The sequence below is a fragment of the Eurosta solidaginis genome, chromosome 5 (genome assembly GCF_040869045.1).
Source record: "Eurosta solidaginis isolate ZX-2024a chromosome 5, ASM4086904v1, whole genome shotgun sequence".
NCBI lineage: Eukaryota > Metazoa > Arthropoda > Insecta > Diptera > Tephritidae > Eurosta > Eurosta solidaginis.
The window spans coordinates 241600519-241611974 of record NC_090323.1 but is presented as its reverse complement, the minus strand read 5'-3'; the positions used below and the strand labels follow the sequence as shown (position 1 = coordinate 241611974).

At 36.4% G+C, this 11456-nt stretch overlaps 1 protein-coding gene and 1 long non-coding RNA gene across 5 annotated transcripts in view; both read right to left on the bottom strand.

Moving 5' to 3' along the window:
- Tet (Ten-Eleven Translocation (TET) family protein) overlaps positions 1-11456 on the bottom strand; it is an 841485-nt gene that overhangs the window by 137448 nt on the left and 692581 nt on the right. The window lies entirely within an intron of this gene.
- LOC137252957 (uncharacterized) overlaps positions 1-11456 on the bottom strand; it is a 123290-nt gene that overhangs the window by 2017 nt on the left and 109817 nt on the right. The window lies entirely within an intron of this gene.

The following is an 11456-nucleotide window of genomic DNA, read 5'->3' as shown; positions in this document are numbered from 1 at the left end:
TTATCATGTGTAAAAGTTATGTCTGTCGAGCAAAGGGGAAAGGCGGAGAAGGTCCGCGGAAAAGCCTCGACCAAGCGGGAACGCCGTGACCCAAGCGCGGGGCTGTAAAGTGTCGATGATCATGAAAAAGAGAGGAATGTATACTCATTGCCGGGCACTGCTTTCTGTCGTCACATGATTTTAAACTCAGCTTGGGCAGTGATAGCAGACGTAAGAAGTGAGGGTTGGAGGAGGAAACGATTTAGCACGTTTTGAAAAATTTTGTTCCATAAAAGGAATGTGACCCTTTTTTCAGGCTCTAGCTTTGTTTCTGAGTATTTCATTTAATACGTATGTCAAAGTATTGCCAAAATACCCTCTAGAGGAGGTAGTATTCCAGAACAGTTAATCTTTGAATTATATATAATGCTTTCTTCTTGGCAGCTATCGTGTTGTGATCATTGCCGTTAAACCACGAGCAATGATTGGATGATGTCGGTCTGCGAGCGCACTGTACAGGAGTATTTAGTGAGTACCGCAACATGAAATAAGAGCAACACAGTCCATACATTTTTTAGTCGAGTCTAGTGTAGTACATTATGCATTAGACTGGGTTGGTCCCCATACAAAAAAAAAGTTGCTAATGTCCGCCCCTAAATTTGAAGATTATGTTGAGAGGGTTTCGGAAAAAAATTTTTTTTAATTTTTTTTGAAATACAGCCAAAAATGTTTTTTCGTTGTAACTTGGTTATTTGACGTCCGATTTTTAAAATTGATATGTCATTATTTTGGCCTTGAGAAGCTTCACATTTCCGTTCAATGTCCTTTTAAGCTATGAAGTCGTTTTCACATGATTACGTCAGCTAACAAAATTTTACCATTTATTTTTTTGTTAACGCGTTCAGCAAATTGAAAAATTAAAGGTGAAAAGTCAGAAGTCAGAAGTCGTATTCAGAAGTCAGAGTATGACTTTTCACCACAGCTGTTATACTAAATTTCTCAAAAAAAGAATCCGCCCTGGAAAAGGGCGGACCACGCCCACATTTTTACTTGTTCAATTTGCTGAACGCGTTAACAAAAAAATAAAATAAAATTTCGAAATGTAGAATTTCGAACTTCAAACTTCGTAACCCGATATCTATTTTTTGGAGGCTAAGTTTGAAAAACGGAGATAGTACTTTGTTTACCTAAGCCTCAATCTCTACGAAAAAGTGGGTTTTTTCCAATACCCAGAAAAAAAGTTGATTTTGTCGCATAGTGTTATTATTATAAATACGAAACAACAGGTTTGACTCACTTATTTACTTTGACTTCCGCTACTCATGATATTTGGCATATCTTTATTAACTTTTCAATGCAAACCAGTCAATTTTTCCTCCAAAAATATCCAGACCAATTCTAAATTTTCCCACGGAATTTTGTTCTCGCGGATTTTTTTATTCCCGCGGAAAAATTCCTCCAATTCTTTTCTCCTAGGGAGAAGAATAATTGGGGAATAGGAATTCCGAATTTTCGAAGTCAGCTGTTCTGTCAAATGAAATTTCGTTGTACATTTCTTATTTTGTTTAAAAAATTGAAAAGTTTAATTATTGTTGCCATTTTGTTTGAAATTAAGAAATAAGGTATAAACAATGCACATTATTGCATTTCATGTGGTATTCATTGAACACCGCCTTTAGCATACATTGTAAAAAAATACGAGCAAACAATACAAAAAAAATGCATTTTCACATCTAGCGTGCTCCAGCTGTCAATATGCTAAGTAAACGCTATCTTGAAAATTTGTTTTTTTTGTTGTCATGGAATTAAATGCATGAGATTACCGCCCCGTTTCCACAGTTCCAACATTTCTCACTCCATCTGCTATTTGCGAACTCATTTAAAACTCATAAATTTTTAATAAAGCCGAACGGAAATGGCAGGTAAAAATGAAATGCATAACACTAAAATTAAATTAAGAAAGGAATATAAAGTAAAAAAAGAAAAAAAAAAAAATATCAAAAATTCACAGCGAAGCCAAGAAATCTCCTAAAGAATGAAACAAAAAACAACAAAAAGATAGAATCGCACGAAATGAGTAATAATAATAAAAATGCAGACGAAAATAAACATAAAAAATAAGCAAATAAAACTAAAATAAATAAAGCTAAAAACTCGCACGAAAATAAGATTTTGAAAATTTCATACGAAATGCATTAAAGTAACAAGATAATAAAAACGGTAATGAATGTTTTAAGAGGAAAAAGAGAGCGAATTTAATTAGTGTTTTTTATTTGGGTAAGATTTTTATAATTTCAATTTATGTTGAAATTTATGTTCATAAAAATTTAAATAAGGGACGAAAACAAAAGCAGACTTGTGATAAAATTTGTAAAATGAATACAGAAAGAAAAGAAAAGGTTACTTTCTTATGCCTTAGTTTAAGTTTATATGTCCATTGAAAAATTAAATACTAAAATTTAATATTTTGAGGTTAGTGAAGACCTCACATAGACTGAATGTGTCCATAGTTTTAGCAGAATTAGGTACAAGGACTTATGTTGTAAAATAACTACATCCTCTTAGAAAAAATTGGAAGCTTTTTTGGACCTAGCCTAATTGACCCCACGAGCGCAGGCAACGAGCACAACTGCTGTTATTATTGTTATTGTAAGTCTTCTCTCCCTAGAGACATGAGCAACTTTTTGATATCGCAGGATTTGCACATGATCTTAAATATATTGAAGGTACCCGCTCCTTTCCTTTCTATCAATTGGATTGGGACGTCTACCGTCGACTCATCGAGTGCAGCGCCCTGCTTTATTAAACAAGGTCACAGAAAACTTCTAGTACTTGCCAAGGGGACGGAGTTATTCTATAAGAGTCCTGCCACTGATCGGGGTTCTTCCGTTTGTTCGTTAAACAAATTCTTATAACCCTATGGACACATGTAATCTATTTGAGGCCTTTATTGATTGGGCAGTTCAACCTAACCTAACCTAGAGGTGGTCTTCGGGTTACATCTCTAGATGGAAACACGAAATAAAGAGAACAATTATAAACAATGTGGCCAGCCTACAGATGTGAATGTGTAGATTAACAAATGTGGTCTTAGCTTATCAAATGCGAACCCTTGATCATCAAGTAGGCGCAGTTTTTTGTCTGACGATACGTATTGAAACATTAAAAAATCTGTAGTTTGAATTCCTGTAGAAAAACTGTATTTCTCTGTAGAGTAATAGTATCCGATATTGCGCCGATAACTTAATTTACTAATTCTTCGTTATCAGAGAAACCCTTAAATTATGAGAAAAAAACAAAACGAAAGCAATATTAATATAAATATAAATAAAATAATTGTATCTATAAGTTGAGGTGGCAACGCCATCAACCCATTATTACTAAGATCAGCAACGCAAATGTTAAAAAAAAAAAGAAAAAAAACTTAAACTCAGCCAATCTACGGTATCAGGTTAATATAGCTCAATGTACCGCAGTTCGTTTCGACGCGCTTTGTCGGTGTTCGTTGCGGTTGTCGATTTAAAACTTATTCGTTTCCAGGGAGTTAATCGAGTTTTGTTGCTGCTCTCCTACTCCTGTCCTACTATTAACAGCCAAGAAATAAAAATACTTATTTTTATACCTTTCATGAACATGAAATGGTATATTAACTTTGGTCCGATGTATGTAACGTTGAGAAATATAGAATATAGACTCACCAATAAGTATACCGAATTGATCAGGGCGACGAACTGAGTTGATATAGCCATGTCCGTCTGTGCGTCCGTCTGTTTAAATGCAAACTAGTCCCTCAAAATATCTCAATGAAATTTGGCACAAGGATGCATTTTTGTATTATATTAGACATTTGTCGGATCCGGTAGGATCGGACCACTATAACATATATCTCCCAAACAACCGTTCGTTCAGATAGAAAGATTTTTGGCCATTTCTCCCTTAATTTAGAAATTATAAACGTGAAACTCGGTGATATATATTCTAGTATATCATAGAAGATTTTCTGAAAAAATCACTTTGATCGGAGCTATATATAGTATATATCCCATACAACCGATCGTTCAGATAGAAAGATTTTTGGCAATTTCTCCCTTAATTTCCAATATAAAAACGTTAAAATTAATTTAAGAATAGACTAATTTGCACAGAGGAAAAAACTGGTTTCCCGGGCAACTGCCATGGGGATCTCTAAGGAAATTGAGATACAACGGAACCGGACGTAAGGGGCTGTGTGGAATTCGAAGTCCCACTTGGCCACCTGTAGTCTGCTAAGCCAACCGTCGACAGACACTACAACCAACAGTGGATATCGGCTGCTCTGACCAAATAATTGAGTTGATGAAGACCTATATATCAATGGTGATTGCGGCTCTGATGGTGCACTAATAGGCGTCCATGCGGGATACCTTAATATAGTGAATAAGTGAAGCCAATGGACTGCATTCATTAAAAGTAAGCATATGACCTGATTCGATTTTTTAAACAAAGTTTAGTTTATTTGCTTTTGCAACAAAAGCAAATTATTCATCCATAAGGCAGAAAGTCGAGTCTAAGCAAATGGTGAGGTTTTTTGCACGGGACCCATTGGGTAATTCATAACTCAATGATCAGCTCTTACCTGATTAAGGCCTTTTTTATATAACTATAAAGTAGGGGTCTGCATTCCACAGCAAAATTGTGTTCTCACAGCGTATGCTGAAGGACAATTACTTCCAATCTTTGGATGCCATTGCTATTAAGACACTGCCCGAAGGCGTGCAGTTGCCAGAAATTCTACCAATAGTTCCGGAAACTAGCAACCATCTCGAAAACGATTTGATATGGCCATGTTAAACTTTCTAGGTCACCCCGCGGCTGGCACGCCTAAGATGCGCTTTTACTGCAGACAATCTCAGCTCATACCGAAGCATCTCTCGTCTTCATCTCTCGTAAAAAACTTTCTCTGCTCCTAATATGCCACTTCTATTATTATAGTTTTCCGATTCGTTTGCGAAAGCTTTGTATGATTTTCGTGAGTTTGGTTCGCAGGATAGTTTACTATGTTGTCTGTTAATATTTGTGCTTGTCAGGGCTGGTCTTAGCCTCACAGATGCCATGGATGGCTCAAGGTTTGGATCTCTTGCTATATGTATATCGAGCGCTAACAGCAACTTTAGTGTAACCAACAAAATTAATATTTTAGTGGAGAAGGTTTTCAAGGTGCCAACCTATATTGCCAAGGGGCAACAGTGCCCCATTATGCCTAACGCCGTCACTGGCTTTTGCTCCCTCTTCGCAACAATCATGTTGTTGTTCATTCGCCTACTTGCAGTTGTACTGTATTTTTGTTATTGCTCTTATTTATTTTAAGCGCAAATTGTTTCAACTCCACTAAGCGATCCGTTGATTTTTATCTTCGCTGCTTCGTTGTTTACCTTTCCGTGAGACAATAAATGGTTGGCGGGCGAACGCGCGGTCAAGCGTATTTTCAAATATGTTGCTGTGGACAGTCAAAAGGAGTCTGACCGCTCAGCTGCCATTGCACTATTTCAAGGATATCCACTGATGATTTGCTTGCTTGCAACAGTTGAAGGTTATTGTGCAGTTGAATGTCCGAGACTATGACTGCAGCTGCGTGTGCGGCTGTGCGGGTGCTCAATTTATATGTATTTTATCATTTAATCGCTTTTGTTATCAATATTTTGTTTGTTATTGTTACACTGAAAGAAATGGTGCTAGTAAAATCAACAAATAGGTTCTGTTGTTCTTGACTTAACGGAGATTCGGTGAAATTGCTCGAATTATGGTTAATTCGACCGAGTTCTTTGTCAAACGAACAAATTAATTTAGTCATTTCAACAGAAGAGAAATTGTCGCTCTTAAGTTAACAAAATTCTGTAAAATTTTCATATTCCTAATCAATCTAACTGATTTTTTTGTTAACGCAACTGAACTCACTGGTCATTTCAACAGCGATCAACAGTCAATACATGAGCAAATTTCAAAGAGAATTTTACGCCCACTGCGCCCTATACTTTGTGCTTATGTATGCTGTGTACTATATGTATGCACATATTTACGTATGTATATGGCGGCCGACGTGGTGTGATGGTAGCCTGAGTTCACACCCCGAGAAAAGCAACATATAAATTTTAGAAATAAGGTTTTTCAATTAGAAGAAAATTCTCCTAAGCGGGGTTGCCCCTCGGCACTATTCGGCAAGCACTCCGAGTATATTTCTGCCATGAAAAGATCTCAGTGAAAACTCATCTGCCTTGCAAATGCCGCAGCATAGGTACTTTCGTACAAAGCTGTCGCAACAATTTTTTTTTTGTTCATTTGACTACTAAAACGGTCAATTATGAATCAGCGATTTGTGCACATCTTGTTGCGATGGATGAAAATTTACAGACATTTCGGTTGAATTGACCCGTATTTCGGTTGATTTTACCAGTCTTTTTCTTTCAGTGTATTGTAGTATGTTGCTTGTTTTTTTTTTGTTCATTTTAAATGAAAGCGTTTATAATTTGATTCTACGAGGGATATTTATAAGCGTTGTAGGTTATGCAAGCTACATGGAAAAGATCTCTGTTAAGGCTGATTGGACCGATTGTAAAAAACCTCTACGGTTACAACGACCAATGCAAAATATTCCTTGAACTTTTCATTACAGTAAAGTTATAGTGAAAGCTTCGGTGGTACGGGAGAAGTTTTTGAATCATACAAGGTTTACCAGGTAGGATGGTGTGTTCCGTTAAGTTTTTATATGCTGGTTCGTTTGGTGATGGAACAGAAAATTTTGTAAATCTTGTGAAAGGTGCCACTTCTTAAGATGTTTCCATAGCACCATTATAAGGTGCTCAAGAAGTTTGGCTAACAGAGCTATACTATATACACATGTCAATATAAATTGCATCACCTTTTTTTCTCGTAATTTTAAACATACTATATTTCCTCCCAATAGTATTTTGTTACTAAAAACAACTTTCTCGGACACATCTATTGAACTTACTTGTTCCGAATTCATTCCTCAAAAAATTTAGCTGAAGCAGCTGAAAAACAATAAAGTCACAATATCAATATACAATAAAATAACTATACTATAGGGGAATTCAGAATTTTGTGCATTTGACGTTTGAAACGTTGCTATAGCAATTATAAGCTACGGATCATGGCGGAACCATACAAGGTGGCAGCATTGTGACATACCTACAACCATAAATACAAGTTCTTTATACTTTGTTTTTGTAAATTCGATGGACTAATGTCAAAATCGTACTGCGCCGGAAGTTGATGTATCAAATCAAATAAAAAAAGTTTATAATCAGCTGTCCCGTGCTGCCACCTTGTATACTTCCGCCATGCTACAGATCGTGAGCAACTTTTTTCATTTTAAATTTTTTCTTTCCATTTTTTGGTTTGCTTTGACAGTTTTAGATTTGCTATTCAATATTGAAAATTAAACTATGGTTTTCGATGCGTTTTTGCCATGACGTAGCAAATTCATAGCCGTATAATTTTTTGGCGTTTTGTGTAAAAATACTATACCAGTTTCCTGAACTCCCTTATAAAGTGTTTTTCGTGTTCTCGAAATCGAAAGTTCTTTTGAAACTGCCGAAAGTAAACCCTACAAATACTTTCGAATTGATTTTTAACTGAGCCGAAAATTATTCCTCGAAATAGTCTCGAAATGCTGCTGAAGTGATTCTGTAACTGTCCCGAAATGCTTTCGAAATAGTCTTGAAATGATCCAGAAGTTTTACTGAAATGATGCTAAAATAATACGGAAGCGATCCTGAAATAGTTCCGATTTGGTTCAGATATAGTCACGACATTTTTGTGAAGTCATCCAAAACTGTTCCCGAAATGCTGTCGAGAAGTCGTAAAATGGTCCAAGTAAAAACGATAAGGTTCCATCCCCTTCAAAATTGTATCTATGTATAGAGGCATCTGCGTGAACACCAGTATGCATGAGAATGAACTCGAGATCAAAACTGAGCACCCATAAAGCTAGCTGGTAAAGGAGTTAAGTTCAAAAACAAAATTCATTTGTTGTTGGGAGCCAAAGGGAGCCAAAGGAAGCCTAAGTGAAGTTATTGTGGGCCATATAAAACCAGTAGAGCTATTGTATGGAATCTTTTAATTACACTAATAAAAAAAAAAATATCTGTGCTGTTCACCCTAGATACATTGCTAGGTCCAGTTTTTTAAGGTGCAAGGGCGGAAAAGAGACATACGGTAAGATTTTCCCACTTCTCGTTAAATGAAGAATAATAGCAATGAAGATAAGCCAGAACACAAGTAACCAATTCCAGGCGAGAGCCTCCCTTAACCTTAGGCTCTTAACCAAATATGAGACAATATGTTGCCGAATGTTTGGAAGATGAGTAAGAATATAAAAAAATCATCTTTGGTATGTAAGTTCCTGGGCACTCATCTCAGATCGTTATTTGAAATGAACAAAATCGGACTATAACCATGCCCACTATTTCGATATCGAAAATTTCGAAAAACCGAAAAAGTGCGATAATTCATTACCAAAGACGGATAAGGCGTTGAAACTTGGTAGGTGGGTTTATATTTTATTATATATGGTGCAACAAAATACAAAAATAAGAGAAAACTTCAAAATAGGCGTGGCTCCGCCCTTTTTCATTTCATTTGTCTACAATACTTTTAATGCCATAAGTTGAACAAAAATTTACCAATCCTTGGGAAATTTGGTAAGGGCATAACTTTTATGACGTCCCATCCGCCTGTCCTTCCGCACGGCCGTTAACACGATATCTTGAGCAAAAATCGATATATCTTTACTAAACTTAGTTCATTCATTTGATACCCATATCGTGCAAACACATTCTAGAGTCACCCCTGGTCCACCTTTATGGCGAAATCTCGAGAAGGCGTCCACCTATAGAACTAAGGCACACTCCCTTTTAAAATACTCTTTATTACCTTCCATTTGATACCCATGTCATACAAACACATTCCAGGGTTACCCTAGGTTCATTTTCCTACATGGTGATTTTCCCTTATTTTGTCTCCAAAGCTCTCAGCTGAGTATGTTATGTTCGATTACACCCGAACTTCTCCTTCCTTACTTGTTTTTTTGTTTTTGTAATCTGTAATGTGTTCTCTGAACCTTGTTCTTTTTTGCCGTCCTGTTCCGTACTGGCATCCATACAAATCGATCAGTAAAACCACCCTCGCTGCTGAATGAACACACAGCACGTACACATTCACATACACAAATATCCATTGTGACTATATCTGCTCATGTACCTACGAACTACGAGTATAAGTACAAGACAAACGACAACAACAAATCAAACGAAAATTGGCACTGATGATGGCACAACACGGAAATCGGTTTGTCTCGAAACCAAATTTGACAAGGGATGACGGAAAATCGTTCGAATATAAAAAGAAACTGAAGGTTTCTTGCTATTTTTTCAACAGTCGCTGTAAAAGAAACTAGTTCTTTTATTCATAAGACTACTTTAATTTTCAACTGCGCATATCCATGAGTATGTGCCTTTGTATTGCTTGTGTGTTTCTGCATGTCTGATCTCTTTAGTGTCGCCTACCTGCATGAACGAATAATAATTTTCGATAGTAAAATTAAATTTATTGGGTTTAATGAAAAATTGATCATACAATGAAAGGCCTACTTAAGTAATAATCTCGTTGCTGAACTCAAGAGAAGAATGCAAGAGTTGAAGGCTGCCTTCATTAATATGTATATTTTCATTATCCTTGTTTTAATGTCCGGCGATATGCAAATTATCAAATGCAATATTAAAATAATTTCACAAGCGAGTATAACGAAACATTAATTGAAATACGAAATGGAAACGTGATTACTCGTGTATTTACATATGGTATGCACATACTAATATAGCTTTAATGGGATTCTTTTGTATGCCAATTTGAATGTTGTAAATACAGAATTGAAGACCAGGCTTTTTGTGCACTTAATTAGTACAACTCTCAGAGCTGAAGTGTGCAGATTACGATTTTTTAATGGCCAACTTAAAATAACGAGCGCCGCTGAAAATAAAAAAATTTATATTTATATTATCTTGTTGGCTAGATATAAGCAAGTTATATTTTACTTGGTAACATCCTTACTTTTTGCCGGAGAAGGAACCCTCAAAGGATTGATAGCCACCTGACTTCTACCAAATTCGTAAAAGTTATAGTATACGTGATCAGGCAGGTATTTATCCTATTATTAGAAAACAATGCTTCGAACCATAGTATATAAGTTTTTGAAATATGAGAACATGTGCGTTATGGCCGCTTCGACTTCGCTCCAAGCCGGTCTGATTTTCAAAATAGGGTTGGCTGGAGAATAAATATCGGACGCGGTTTTTCGAACTTGTTCACGGTTCGATCGGAAGGCTGGCAACGCGAGTGTTATGTCATCCGAGCGGTTATTTGCGAACTGAAGGCGGCAGAAGGACTCTTTGACCATTGGCTTTTTCTTTTTCTTGCCATGTGTTGAGGTTTTTATGGTCAGTTGTTCAAATTAAATGCTTGACGGAACTATTAAAATTCATCTATGCTTTTAACTGCATTATGAGAGCTCATGCGGTGCGCCTCATTATCCTTGACAACCCCAGCTATGTTATCAGTATGGAGAATGACTAGGTGGAATACTTCATTCATTTTACGCTCAACTGCCCTGCCTTTCCCCAACATATTTTCCGAAGGAAATATTCAGGGTTGACATTTTATTAAATAAATTAAAAAAAAAAACAGTATCACTGTTTGATAATATAGTAAGGTAACACCATTAAAGTGTTCAAGTGTCCCCTTACTTAGCAGCTTCAACTCAACCTCTAAAAGCATGCAAATAATTGAAACATTTCTCCGAAACCCGTAAGTCAACCATATACAGCGTAGAGATATACGCCGCCGCCGCCGCCGATTAGGGTCGTTTTACGCACGCCGCCGCCGAATGTCAAAAATATCGGCGCGGCGGCGGCGTCCGGCGCGTTACTATATTTTCTACTCGCTTAAGACTGTTTATTAGCCCATTTAGCGTTCATGTCGAAAATTGGTCGGATATGGTCGAACATGGTATCAACGGATGCGCATCACTGCCAGTTATGAGAACCCAATTGCGAAATTTAACTCTTTCTAACTGTTCAAAAGTTATTTAAAAAAACAGGCGTTTTCGATGTCAGCTTAACAGGGACTTTGCATCACCCAATTCACCAAGTAATTAAAACAAAACACTAAAAGAAAAGTTATATAATAAATTTATATGCTCACTTTGCATATTTTTTTCAAAAAATTAATAATGAACAATGAATTCAAATAAAATGACCCAAGACGTTTCAAATTGTCCTCAAGTTGTTAAAAAAAGCAAAAAAAGGTGCCGATTTTTATAAAAAATTTATATTGCGATTGGCTGAAAGAATAAGCGAAATCAGCGATGCAAAATCCTTTAGTAGGTTCTAGGGGCACAAACACACCTTTGAAATGATGAATTA